This window comes from Chelonia mydas, chromosome 1, assembly GCF_015237465.2.
Source record: "Chelonia mydas isolate rCheMyd1 chromosome 1, rCheMyd1.pri.v2, whole genome shotgun sequence".
Classification (NCBI taxonomy): domain Eukaryota; kingdom Metazoa; phylum Chordata; order Testudines; family Cheloniidae; genus Chelonia; species Chelonia mydas.
Window position 1 is genome coordinate 76,348,854 of NC_057849.1, and position 15,286 is coordinate 76,364,139.

The window sequence follows — 15,286 nt, forward strand, 5'->3', positions numbered from 1 at the left end:
TTGTGGTTAAAAAAGTGCCACAAGCTTTGAGTCAATCTTTTTTTGGGAGGAGAGCAAAGGGTTTAGTAGTTTAACACTATTGCTTAAAAAAAATATATAAAAACTTACTAAATCTCATAATTGTTTAAAAATAAAATTTTTTTAAAAGTGCTACAAAGCAGGTACCAAGTAACTCTATTTACTATGATCACTATGTTTCCATACCTTAAAAAGACCAAAAGAAGTATCAGCATTTGGAGTTATTAGCCAGAATTTTTTAAAAACATATCCACATTAACTGAGGGAGTTAATACTTTTAATAGATTCAGACATTCCAAAGGTCAGAAGGGGCCCATTATGATCATCTAGTCTGACTTCCTGTGCAACACTTAGAACTTCCCCCAAAATAACTCCTGAAGCAGATCATTGTTTTTCCCTTTTTAAATAAAACTTCAATTAGAAATAGTATAATTTCCAAACAATACTTAGGTCTTTATCTTGTAGGCATTCTCTGTATAGTAAGCAAATTCTACACCTTGTACCTCAAAGACGACATGCAAACACATATCTATAGACAGGTATCTTCAGTTCAAAAAAGGGCAGAAACACTCATTACACGGGAGCATTCACCACAAATCACTAGCCCCAAAACTACGGCTGGTACTAAAGAGTTACTGCACACTTGCAAGTAGCTGTGTATGTGATACACGTTTTCTGGAGGGTGCTTTGATTTAGCCAGTGTTCTGGGGTTTCAGGGAGGGATGGTTCCTTTTCATAATTTGGTAAAATATGCATATCAGCTACTGGAAAGGCTATCTCCTAGATCAGTGGTTCCCAAACTTTTTCCGCCACTTGTGCAGGGAAAGCCCCTGGCAGACCGTTCCAGTTTGTTTACCTGCCACGTCCGCAGGTTTGGCTGATCGCAGCTCCCAGTGGCCGCGGTTCGCTGCTCCAGGCCAATGGGAGCTGCTGGAAGCGGCGCGGGCTGAGGGATGTACTGGCCGCCACATCCAGCAGCTCCCATTGGCCTGGAGCAGCGAACCGCGGCCAGTGGGAGCCACGATCGGCTGAACCTGCGGACGCGGCAGGTAAACAAACCGGCCCGGCCCACCAGGGGCTTTCCCTGCACAAGCGGCAGAACGAGTTTGGGAACCACTGTCCTAGATATATCTAACACCCAACAAAACTAAAAGGTAACACACATCACTGCTAAAAGGCTAGTAGAGTCAGGATGCCAAATCTGCATCTGAAATGGACCGCAGAGTCAGGGCTGTGGGCAATAGAAGCGGTTTAGTGGTCAGCTGCAAACAATTGGTCTCATTGTTATTAAAGCTATAGAGACCCCAAGGCCAAAGTCAGCAGTTCCATGGCTCCCTGCAAAGCCTAAGATTGGTGAATCGCTCCTATTTTAAAAACAATTAGACCAACCGCATGGGGTGCCAAGCCCTCTGACCTAAGATCCCCTGTGATGATAGAAGTGTTGGCAGTCAGGCATAACTGGCCCTAGGGTAGGGGACAGGGGCACACTGATGAATTAGTTAAAAGCCCCAGATCTGCAAGTGTAAACTCACTGATCTGGAAGAGGTGATACATGTACTTCCTAACTGCAGGTGCCCATCAGCAGTAACTGCCTAAGGCAGTGTAGGCAGATTGGTCAGAGCTGGATCATGTCCTATGTCAACTGCAAAAGTCCCATTGACTGACTGCTTCCTGATCTGGGGTTGAAGTGACTTCTGGACAACGATGACCCTTGAGGATTAATCCATGAGGATTAAATCTATTTGGCTGTGAGACAGTTTCTCTCTGCCTCGAACATGCTTCCTTTTTCTGCAATGCAAAGTGCAGCTGGTAGAGGCCATGTAAGAGGTGACAAAATCTAGGGTGACCAGATGTCCTGATTTTATAGGTACAGTACTGGTTTTTGGGTCTATATATATATATATATATATATATATATATATATATATATATAGGCTCCTATTACCCCCCACCCCCGTTCCGATTTTTCACAATTGCTATCTGGTCACCCTAATCAAATCCTATGCAACCTAGTATATAGTATGTGCAGAAGCCACACTCTATCACTATTATCCAATATTGTCTTAATTGTACTCCCCCATTTATCTGTCTGTATCTGTGTCTCTTACCTTATATTTAGATTGTAGGCTCTGATGAGCAGGGACCGTCTTTTTGTTCTGTGTTTGACAGCACTTAGCAAACTGGAGTCCTGGTCCATGACTGGGGCTCCAAGGTGCTACACTCATACAGTGAGAAAATCGTACTTATTATTTGTATTTGTTATAAAACTGACCTGCTCCAAGAGAGCTACAAAACGTGGTCCTGAATACTGCTGTACAGGATCAAAATCAAATGAAGGTATTCATTCTTCAAATGATCTCAAACAAAAAGGAGCATAAAATAAAGCCTCACACTGGATTTTAACAACAAACTGAATGAAGAAAAAGTAGAAGAGGCTTTAAACACAATTTTATTACTCAGTTTAACCCTTGACAAATGCTCAGGGATTGAAATGCCAGGTGTTTATTATCCTCTCTTGAAAAAAAAAAAAAAATTAGTGCTTGTTAAAGGTGTGAAAAGCACTGGAGAATGAAGGACTGAAGTGCTCTGGTTAGCCAGAGAAAAAGTACAGCACAGACAGTGCAGTTCATGGATGAATCCTGGCCCCATTTAAGTCAATGGGAGTTTTGCCACTGCCATCAGTGGAGTTTCACCCCTTGCTTCCCCAGTAACCCTCAGCAATGTGCCTAGTCCCTTACTAAAAGAGAATGTTTTAGGTCTAACAGGGTGATTTTAGCCTGACAAGGGTGTAAGCTATGACTGTGGGGTTTTATAAGTACACACCTACTAGAAAATGGACTATCACTACTGACTTGGGCTGGATTTGAATCTGTAACCCAGCGGTGTAGCATTTCATATCATATTCAGTATCCCACCGCCACCACATAAGTGGTTTTGGTTTATATGTACTTGAGTTAACAAAATCTTCCCTTTGAAATATGCAGTTATTGGTCCAGTTATTCAGGGTTTTGACATGTGCGTAGTTTATTTTCAGTTCTCACACTCATAAATGTTACAAAATAAAAAACTTTGTAAATGGAATTTTTTATTTTTATCTCTAAATTGTCTTATCTTATTGGATACAATTCTGATCTTAATTTCAGGCCCTGTGATACTAAATTTAGTCTGTAATGCCAAGAAAAATGAGTTTGATCCTTCCCTATCCCCATGCCTTTAAACATTCCTGATAATCAAAAATCCACCTCATAAAAATCACCACAAATATTTTGGGGAGTGGTAATGTTTGCACAGGAGATTAAAAAAAAGTAAGTAAGAAAGGCCAAAGCAAACCTAAGCATTTAGAGTCTGATCCAACTCCTATTGAAGTCAATGAGAGTCATACCAGCCCATTAGAGTCTAAATTTCAGAGGTGCTTAGCACCACAGTTTCCATTCTATTCAATGAGAGTTGTGGTGCCCCACACTTTGGAAAATAAGGCCCTGAGGTATGTCTACACTACAGCAATGCAGCTATACTGCCGCAGTTACGCCACTGTAAGGCCTCCTGTGTAGCTGCTCTATGTACAGCTCTCCCCCCCAGCATAATTAAACCGCCCCCAATGAGCGGCGGTAGCTATGTCCGTGGGAGATGCTCTCCCACTGACATGGTGTTGTTCACACTGCTTTTGTCGGTGAAAGTTATGTCAGTCAGGGACATTTTTCCTCCCACCCCTGACCAACAAAACTTTTGTCGACAAAAGTGTTAATATAGACAAAGCTATAGAGGTAACTCCTTTAGAGATCTAATTCTGGGGGGTGTGAAATTTTCCTGTATGTGTGTAAAAACATGCAACATAATTCTCGAATCACCCATCATTCAACAATCACGATTACATATGTTCAACAAAAATGAAACATTTATTTGAAGAAGTACATCAAAAAATGTGATTCTCTTTTTCTTCGTTGCTCTGCAATTTACAGTGTTCAATGTTTACCTAAATAGGAATACAAATCACATCTTGCCACAGTAGATTCAAATTCTGGTATCTCTGGTTCACCAACAGAAGAGTCACAGTTTAGTACCAACTAAGCCACAGATTTACGAGGAAGAGCTCACAGATTGACAAGCAATTTTGTAACAAAAGCATCTCCAATGTAAGACTCACAGGAATGTTTAGAACATGAGTAAATTATTTAGTAGTATTTCATAACTGTACTACAACGAATAGCTCGCATAATCTGTACAACTTCAATCAAACAGAAGCAAAAAGAAACTTTACAATATTATTTATTTGGTAAAAGTTTATCTTTAAAACTCAAAAATGTATAGCTCCAGATGGACATACTTCATAGCTGAGGTCTGTGATGCCTCGTAAATTAGAGCTGCTGCAGTAGGACTTATATGAGGGTGTATGTACGTATATACCGTGAGCAAATTGTACTCCTGAAAATACACTGCTTTGACTTTTTTAACACACCATCCTTTAGGGCAAATAGTGGTAATGAACACCTACTAGTCACACCGAATTACAGTGCTCTTTATTTTACCCAGGGCTGAAAAAATTTCCAAAGGTTTGGAATCCTGAAACCTGTAAACAAAATCTGTGGAGCAGATAAAATTTTAAATGGCACAATGCAATTAAAGCTGAATTCAATTTGAGCGCACCCTGTCCATCTGTCAGAGGGAAACAAAAGCCGAGGAGCTCCATTATTGCTGAATCCCTGCTCTTGTTAATTTGCTTGCTGAGAGATTTCAATTTCTAGGAAGTGCACAAATTAGTGTTCAGTCAGGGCTAGATCCTCAGTAAGTATAAGCAGATGGTGGAAATCAGCCCTAATCAAGTGGCCAAAGCCTTTTTTTCTTTCTGATTAAAGCATTTTAATCCTTTCACATTGTCTGCGTTTAGCAAATACTCACTATCCTTTTTTCTCTTCTCCCACCCCCCCTTCACTATCCTTTTATTATTTGAAACTCAACTGAAATTCAGGCTATACATTTGTGACAAAAATTTACTTTTTAATCAAATATTCTTTGAGCCAAATCCACAGTGGCCAGTTAGATTATGCCATTCATTTAGTTTTCTTTATTTTCTACTTTTCTTTTTGATTTTTTTAAAAAAAATATTTGGTATATGACCCTTAAAAGTAATATATTTTTGTCTGTCCTGATAACATATAGTTATTTGAAAGAATATTTCCCCAAATATTGCACTCTTCAAGATTAAAATTAAAAAGCAAACAAATATGTGGCAACAAGATAAAATGATACGACATTTTGAGCAATTATTTTTTCCTCCATGAGGGGAAAAGATACTCTATATATTAGCACAAGCCACACAGAGGTCCATTCCAGAGGGAAAGCACATTTATACCATATATGAAGAAGTCCCTAATAAGTCATGGGTGCCACAGGCACTGGTGAATAATAAAGCTAAGATTAACACAGAAATACTACAAATTGCATACAGAATACAATAGGTAATTAACTATAAACATTTTAGTGAAAAACAGAATTTAGTCTTAAAAGGTTATTTATTGTTGACTTTGCAAGTAAAGACAAGTCAGGGAGGGTTTTGGCTTACTATATATTTATTTACAAATCCAAGATGAGAACACAAAACAAAACCTGCAGCAACTTTGATTTGCATAAAATATACAAGGTGAAACTCTAACGACTGCAAGTTATATTGAATTGTCTTTAGGTTTTAGCAAACATATGGGTTTTTGATTTAAAAAATCTGTTTATACCTTCACTTGAAAATACTTTGAAGACTATTATGTATGTTGCATTTGCATGTGTATTATATACAACAGCTGAAAAAATATAAACTTTGATAGCTAGATGCACACAAAAGTGTGCAAGACAATACCCTTAAGGATACATTTTTCAAATACTGCACACTGATTTAGCCACACATTTTCCATTAAAATTAATGGGAGTTGTTTGGCTATAAATCCTTGCAAAGTGCTTTGAATATATGCCCCTTAAAGTCAACACTATCACCATAATGTTGCCGGGGGATGGGGGAGAGGATGAATTAACTTTTGCACAATGAGGAACTTGAATCTAACCCACATGTAGTATTTTTGCTGGATAATAGTTTGGTATCCTTTACAGCAACTTTATTGCTCAACAGCCACATTAAAAAATACACTGAACATTTTCACAAATTTAATACTGTACATAAGAGCAGATTAGTAATGCCATTTTTGGCAGGTTGGGAATTAATGTCAATTTCATTATTATGTTTCATCCATCAGCTATTTGAAATTTTTAATCCAAATTGTTTTTTTCTGGTTCTGCCTAATTTCTTTAATTCCAGTTTTGATTTCAGTCCTATAGTAAAGAATTTTCCACACTTGCATAATAATGGTTGGTGAGATGAGCACACACTTGGATTTCACTGAATTCTGCTTTCATGTGTGTAGTTGTATAGTCAACATTTTACATTCTACAAGTTTTCATATTACAAGATTCTTTAATGTCATCTCTGATTTTTCATCCCCTGAGTAGAGCCTGTTTTTGGCACTCCTACATAAACATTAACCCTTAGATTAGATTAGCATTTTTAAAGCAGCTTTTCTTTTGGTGTGAGAAATAAGACATCGTCCTGTCTCTGAACTAATCCTGCTGAGAGTCTTGATCTGTTTGTATTTCCATCCTAAACATACGCCCCTAAATACATACACTCCTCCCCAACATGGCAGGGGAAGAGAGCAAACCAAAGTTTATTCTATTTAAGAATCATTTTTAAAGCAATTAAAGCTAGCTGGAAATTAAAAGCTGGTCTTCTTTGAATACTGGGCCAGCAGAATAATAAATCAGTTTGAAATACTCTATATAAAATGTAAATATTCTATCAAAAGGTAACCTTAGGCTGTAGGAGATAGGTCAAAACTGAACAGTGCAGGTAGCCTATTCATTCCCCAAAATGGTATAAGCCTGCTCTTTAAACAGCCCTCACAAAGCCTGTTCCTTCAAGAACAAAGGGACTTAAAATGGAAATTGACCTATCTGGAATCGTACTCTCAAGTTCCAAGAGAAGTTTTTGTTTGTTTGTTTGTTCTGTTTGTTTGTTTGTTTGTTTAAAAAAAGCAAATAGGTATACATACATCTACAGAGGGAAACAGAATGTTCTCTCATACATTAGGAATACACCACATATTTTACAGAAAACTAAATTTTAAAAGTTGTTTAGAGACTTTTTAAAAAATTGTTGTTGGTAATTACTTTGTCTTCTGCTGCCTATAATACTGGGCTCCCTTTGTACCATGAATCCAACTGTATGCACCTCAGATGGAGAGAAATATATAACCGATACAAATTTAGAAACTTATAAAAAGTTACTTAAATTAGCTTTTTCATACACCACAGTGCTGCTTTTTAAAATTCCAATATCTCAAGAACTTCCTGAACTCAATGAAAAGCTGGGACTCTCACCCTTCCAACAAAATTCGGCATGTGCTTCTAGCCTTGATAGACTCTGATATACTGGACTTCAAAAACCATGACTGTTTTATATATTAAAAGGCCATTTTAGGTCACTGTTAGAGGAAATGCCATTCCTACAGCACCTGAAACAAAAGTTCTCTATCGAAAAAAGTGTGTAGCACCGACAGTAGCAGTGCAAGATTCCCTACACTGGGTCACCAACATTTTGAAACCATGACCTTGATTGATCACCCATTCAATCCTTGGCTTTCATCCTGAAACTAGAAGCAGGAGGGACAATTTCGACAGGAGCTGCTGATCAGCTTACCGTTAGGAATAGTGACCAAGCCACTGAATATACATGATATGGTCCTGTCATTTGGTAAATCATTCACGTGTTTGCACAACCTGAGGGGGAGGATGAGAAGGTTGCAATCCCATTACAGTAGGCCTAAAATTATCAAAGGGAGGGAAAGCTATTGGCTTCACACCCCTTTAGGAGCCCACAACCCCTCCCCAAAACAGGATGTTACTGCTGGAACTCCAACAGCCACTCATGGAGTTTTCCAAGTGTTTTTCCCCACCCAGCAAAGGCATAATTTAGCACTTTGCTATTATTGGCCCGTCCACATTTAACCCACTGACCTGAATGTGAAAGACTCTATATCCTATTAATTATCTCCATAGCCATTCAAGACTGCCTCTTTGCTAAAGCTATGTTATGATAATGTTCCTTCGGTACAAGGCCCACTGTTGTAAAACCTCTTGTCTAATTCTGCTTTATTCAGACTCAGTTTAAGTGTATGTAATATCACACAATCTTAAAAACTCTATGAGATAGGTGAGCAATATATTTGTATGCCAAATCATCATTCATATAATGTAAGTTAAGTTCATGATGATTACCAGCCTTCTAAAAATAGCAAGCCTCATATCCATTACAAACCACGGCTAACAAAACTGTCTGTTATTGCATTACTGTATACATTAAGATAACAGTGGCCTAGGTGGGGGAGGGGAGTGAGTTACGGGCATGGTCATCCACACTTTCAGCACCCATGTCATTTTTAGTGCTCTGCCAGAATAAATCACATATTTAATTAAAACCTCAATATGTAAAGTTAGCAGATATTTGCCACTGATGAATCAAACAACTCAATAAATCTTCACAAATTCATTCAAAAAAAAAAAACGAAAAACCAGGAATGTGTAAGCTTTAAGAAGATTACTGAATTATATGGTTTTCCATTTAAAGATTCTTATAAAACATACATTAAAGATTCTTTTTAACAATACATCTCTGTTTATTCACGACCACTATTTAGAAACTTCAAATTTATTTGTTTTCCAGCCAAACTGTCACATATGTGTCACTGTAGGATTGCTCATTAGTAACAGACTTCAGTAATACTGGGTTTTTGTTTAAGAACAAAATCACTGAAACTACTGTTTAAAATGATGTAAAAATTGCATAGACTTTTCACAGAGACATAAGAAAAAAAAGTCAATTAAATGTTGGACCTAAACCAGTTTTAATCATTAGCGTATAATATAATTTTTGAGACTATGTATATCTTCATAGAAATCCAATGGTTATGCAAAACTTTATGTATTTTTCATTAAAATAGATTCTGGCATATTTGGGGGATTTCTTTTCAACCGTTATTCACAGTTTTTGCTGTTGACTTCATGAAGTACATATTTAACACTGTGGATACTGGCAGTTAAAAATATATTGTTTCTGGTCAGAGTAAGACATGAGGTGGCAATATAAAAAAACAACAACATATGCCACACTTTATAAATTGGTTTAAAAGTATATACACTTTCAGAGTAATAGAAAGAGGCATCTCTTTAATCCCTCCATGAACTAATAAAGGGGGGGTGAAACATCTACAAATTATTTCCATGACATACTTGTGGAAATACTTCCATTTTTCTCTGCATGTGTACAATATATAGTTAATACAATTAAAAAAAAACAACCTTTTTACTGTGTATTTGTATAATGAACAAAGCTAAAAAAAAATTTTTATTTACAAAATTGTATAGTGAGAATTCAACCTCATCTTCAAGAAGACTTTTTAATAATATAATTTGTATCTGTTCTATAAATATGAAATTATCCTTAGAGGCACTTTGGGTATTTTGTTCATATTTGGCTTTTGGATGCTTCATGAAATGAACTTTATTGACATAAATTTACAAGAAGGGAAATATATTAGGTAAACTCTTCAAGGTCTTTTGGTCCTGGTTTTCAAAAGAGGTGAGCTTTCAGAGCAGGTTGAAGAACATTCTATTTGCAACTTCTTAGTATGTTCTCTTTAATACAGTAGAAAGAATCATTAACTATTTAAACTAAAACTTCCAGCAAATGTGGCTAAGATATCTTGACCGTCTCAGAATCAGGATGTGCATCTTGCATTTTTATGTACTTTCAGTTATCGTTTGTCTAAACTGTCTAAAGTAAGTGAAAAACTATCATTCAATCCTCTCAGTAGAAAGGGTAAATTTTAATTGCAGAACTTAAAACCTCACAATTAAAAGCTGTGCGACTACTTAAAGCTAGCACAAACACAAGAATGAGAGTTCATGCATACAAATCAGCTCTTCTATATGTGCGGAATGATTTCCAAGAATAGACTGATGCATACACCATATTCACACTTTCTAAATGTATTTAAAAGGAAAACAGAGTGGAATATTAACCCACACTTTTACAATACATAAATGCTTTCACCCTCACTTTGATTTGTAAATGACTTTGTGATAATCCACATTTGATTAACAAGAAAGCTGCAGTAATGGTTATAATACAAAGCTAAGCATGCAGATAACAAGACGATATGATGAAAAACAACTGAAAAGTTTTTTTTTCCCCTGCAGCAAAAAGATTTTGTGGAAACTCACCTAAAGAGCTCTAGTTTTATTTATTTTCTAATTAAAAACACTGAAGTGCTGGAGCTAGATATATTTTAATTCAAGTCAACAGAAAAATTAAAAGTGGAAGAAATTACACACAACCACTTCCCCTGTCAAAAACACCACCAACTATAGAAGGAAAAAAAGAAGCTGAGCAATGAACATGAAAAGTAATATATTTCTTATATTGTTCTGAGGACTTGGGGCCAGATGCTCAGCTGTTATAACTCATCAGAGCTTCATTTACTTCAACAGAGCTATGTCAATTTATACCAGCAGAGGATCTGGCCTTTTGTCTGCAAAACTCCACCTTCTAGCCTATCCTAAATAAAGCAATTGGCATATCATGCAGCTGGATCAGCAGTGGTAAATATACAGCCATAATTATTTGGCACACAGAGGTTAGTTTTTGTTATTTGCTAACTGTTGGCCAATTGCTAGCCACATTATTTTCCCAGGGAAGGGTGAAGAGAAGATAATGAAACAGCACATAGTTGTTGCACACAGGATAAGACCATTGGCTCTAATCTTCTTCTAGAATAGGCTCCATACTTAAAGCAGAATTGCCTCCCATGGGCTCTAAATCAGTACCAGATTCTCTACAATTAGTCTGGAGATTGTTTCAGCTACTATTAAAACAGGTAAGCTGGCTTTACTTGTCAAAGAACAGGCCAACTGATTGGGTTTCCCCCATCTTTTTGTTAACATATTAAAAATCCACTGATACTTCCAGAGGAAAAAATAAATAAAAAAACATAGATATGGACTTAGATATGATTCCCCTTGTACACACTGCATATTTTGTTTAGAAACCATGCCTTTCATTAAATGTAATTATTTCTCACAAGTTGCATAATAAAATATGATTAGTAAATATGAAGTTTGCCTCAGTACAGAAGGCCTACGCACCACTTAAAGCTCATTTAAATGATTAAAGGCTTGCCTTCCCTAGAACAAAAAGTATTTTTGTTTTTGATGTGTTAAAATCTTGAGGTACACTAGGCAAATTGTAGTATTAACTCATTTCCTGGTTGAAGTAAATGCCAGGCCCCTTCCTAATGTGTTAAAAAGAACGACCCTAACATGCATTAAAAAGAGCTACTCTACAGTAACTGTGGTTCTTCAAAATGTTGTAGCCGTGTGGATCCTACTGTTGGTGCTCATAAACCTCAGGTATCTGAGATCAGCATCTTTTGAATAGCAGTGTCTGCTGAGGCCTCTCAATGCACCCTGCACTTCCTCATGCCCCTGGGATGAGGATATAAAAGGCAGAGCAACAGCAACCTCTTCTTCATTCCCACATAATTCAAAGCCCATGAGAGCCAAGGACTCTGAAAAGCAGAGATGGAGGACAGGTTGTGGGATCTACACTCATAACATCTCAAAGAACCAGTTACTGTAGGGTAAGTAACTGTTCTTTTTTGTTAGAGTGTGTGTTGGTGTGGCTCCCCCTGTAGGTGACTGGCAATTAGTATTCCCATAGGATGGTGGGGAGGAGGAATTTCAACTGCATCCGTTGAACAGTTGAAGCTTGTCACCTGAAATAGCATCTAAGTCCAAGGCATAGTGTTTAACAATGGAACTCTCAACAATAAGAGTAAACCTTGTCTAGGCAGGAGACAGAAACTTCTCTGGGAACAATCTGGGACTGGAGTGAATTCCCTGAGATTCTAAGGGCATTGTAACCCTCACCACTTTCTGCTCCCCCATGAACCTTTCATCATTCTCCATGAGCCATAGAACATAGGGAAGCACTTATCTAAGACATTCATATGTAACCCCACGTCTTTTGGGGACCAAGTCACTTGAATCTATAGGTGGTCCCATGATTAGTGCCTTTGCTAGGGAAGATACTGAAAAAGGAGATCCCTTTCCATGTGTGTGGATTCCAGTCACTAAGCCAAGACCATCCTGTTGTACTAAGACCTTACCTTTGACCGAAGAACAGACTGACCTGAGGACAGTGCTGAAGGGGTTGTAGGTAACGTCTGCCAAGCAATATTAAATACATGCATGCTGACATGTACCCTAAAACTGTGAGTCCTCTCCAGACTATCGTAGCAGGGCGTGGTGATCAGTGCAGTTTGAGTGCTTGTAATCACTGGAACGTGTCCTCTGGCAGGTATGCTTCTGCTGATCTGGAGTGGGTCACAGCTTCTATGTACTCTTGTCTGAGGAGGTGTGAGCAACTACTTTTCATAATTCACTAGGAGGCCCAGCCAGATGAAGAGAGATTGAGCACATTCCAGGCTCACTGCTGCCTCCTGCTGCACCCTGCCTCTGGCGATCAGCCAGTCATCCAAAGTACAGGTGGGCCTTCACAGCTGAGCTCCTATCCCTGCAAGACATTTCATGAAGACCCTGATGCTGTGGAAAGTCCAAATGACAGCATCTTTCACTGGTAATGATTTGACTACACCATGAACCTCAAGTACTTCCTGTGGGTTGGGTTGATGGCTATGTGGAAGTATGCATCCTGTAGGTCAAAAGCCATGAACCTGACTTGACCCTGCAGGGTGGAATGACACTTATGTGGCAAACTAGCAGGCATTGTTTCCCAAATATAACTTCCTAACATGGTGCCAGAGTCTTTGAATATGCCAGCAGCTGAATGTCACTTCTACTTTGGCAGAGGACTTAGCCCTCTTCCAGGGTTAGGGAATCTCTCTCCTTTCCTCCTCCTGAGACATCCTCCTGATGTTTGGAGCCATGTCGGGATTCCCCTTTGCTATGCTGTTCAGTCTCGCCCTTACGTTGGGGGACAGGCACTGGTTCTAATGATGAAACTGTCAGTGCCAGAGGCTCCCATGTTGAGACCAGTGCAGTGTCGGTCAGTCCCTGATCTAGTAAGATTATTAGTGCCAAATGCAATGGCTGGTGCAAATGTTCCCAATGCCAAGGTGGTCAGAATCCACACAGCCAGCAACAATTATGATGTCATTGTGATATTCTATACCTGGGGGGAGTGTACTGTAACCTCCATATTCCTCATTTTCATATAATCATGATCTTACATATAAAGCATGCCTTGTAAGGTATCAGGGGAAAGGTTATAATCTGCTGAAAGTTATTTCTCTATCCATATATGTGTATCATTAATGCATATGAAGTTATGAGAATTGTGTTGTATGGCGGTCACTAAAACATGCTGTAAATTGGAGAATCAACCAGATATTAACTCCCCAGAGGCAACAGCAAGGAAGGTAACCAACGCCTGGGCAGGGTGTCAAACAACCCATCAACAGCCATTGTCCAGCAAGGGAGCTACAATGCAATGACTCACCTGCATGAGGCTACACCAGGGGAATTGCTCAACCTTTCTTGGAGAGACTCAACAATGCCCCCCAGACATGCCTGGACTTGTGCTCCCCAAGCACATGGACTGAGGGTATAAAACAGACAGAGTGACACATACTCGGCCCTTCTCCTGCCCTCACCTTTGCTGCAGGCAAACAAGACACTGAGAAGAAGACAAGACTCCAACAGAGGAGATTGTTCCTTAAACCTGGGCCAGACATGCATATTAAGGACTGCAATATCCAATGGGGTGAGAAAAACTCAATCTACATGTTGCCCAATCTAATAGGGTTGAGAGTTTAGACTGCGTGCTTATATTTTCTTTTCTTTTGGAAGCCACTCTGACTTTTTCCTATCACTTAAAATCTATCTTTGTAGTTAATAAATATGTTTGTTTATTCTACCTGAAGCAGTGTGTTTGGTTTGAAGCATGTCAGACACTCCCCTTGGGATAACAAGCCTGGTATATATCAATTTTTTTGTTAAGCTTGCAGCTTAACATATAAGCTTGCAGCGATGCAGCAGGCATAACTGGACACTGCAAGACTGAGGTTCCTAGGGTTGTGTCTGGGACTGGAGATATTGGCTAGTGTCATTTGGTTACACAACCCAAGCAGCTTACATGCTAGAGGCTGTGCGTGAACAGCCCAGGAGTGGGGGTTCTCACAGCAGAGCAGAGTAAGGCTGGCTCCCTGAGTCGAGGATTAGAGTGACCTAGCAGATCACCGGTCCAGATAACACCAGAGGGGAATGTCACAGTCATTTTCTTTACTGCTTTCCTGTCACTCCTCAACTCCTCAACACACACTAATCACAGATGTGACTCCCCTCCCTTCCCCCCCAAACAGAATAGACATCAATTATGCCAATCAACCAGGGGCATGAGCCATTACAGGTCAGACGGGGTTTAAACCTTGAGCATTTGGAGTCTCCTATGATAGGCTCTGGGAGCCTAGCCCCACTGTATGGAGGTGTGTGCAAGAGGCATTTTTTCTTTTGGGGGTTGGGAATGTCCAAACTAAAGAAGCAAAGAATAAGGAGGGTGAAAGTGGTCTTCTCCCGTTTGGGGAGAGGGGGAGGGAAGATGAGTTGAAGTAGCAGGTTGGACACTCACTGTCTCATCGCCACATGCGGTCAGAGGAAACTGAGGGAGAGTCATGGCGACTCCACCTTTAATGCCCTTGTGCAGGACCACAAAGAGGCACAAGGGACATGTGCAGCCCTGATCGATACTGCTATTCAAAAATATCCAATCTAACATGCATGAGATGTGTAAGCACCACCAGCAGGATTGACACATACTCAAAGAATTGCAGCTTACATTGTCTACATGCAAAGGCACGTCTTGTTAGTTAAAGCATGTTAAAATACACTTTTTTTCCTAGTTTCAGAGTAACAGCCGTGTTAGTCTGTATTCGCAAAAAGAAAAGGAGGACTTGTGGCACCTTAGAGACTAACCAATTTATTTGAGCATGAGCTTTCGTGAGCTACAGCTCACTTCATCGGATGCATACTGTGGAAATCGCAGAAGACATTATATACACAGACACCATGAAACAATACCTCCTCCCACCCCACTCTCCTGCTGGTAATAGCTTATCTAAAGTGATCATCAAGTTGGGCCATTTCCAGCACAAAT

General features: G+C 39.1%; 1 protein-coding gene and 1 long non-coding RNA gene across 10 annotated transcripts in view; one reads left to right on the forward strand and one right to left on the reverse strand.

Annotated features, from left to right (window-relative positions):
• The window catches only part of DACH1 (dachshund family transcription factor 1), a 464,038-nt gene that overhangs the window by 383,349 nt on the left and 65,403 nt on the right, over window positions 1-15,286 (reverse strand). The gene's annotated exons all lie outside the window — the stretch shown is intronic.
• Window positions 661-14,399, forward strand: LOC122463526. The gene is made up of 3 exons (XR_006286970.1): window positions 661-673; window positions 4,350-4,354; window positions 14,262-14,399. It is a non-coding gene; the product is annotated as an uncharacterized LOC122463526 (long non-coding RNA).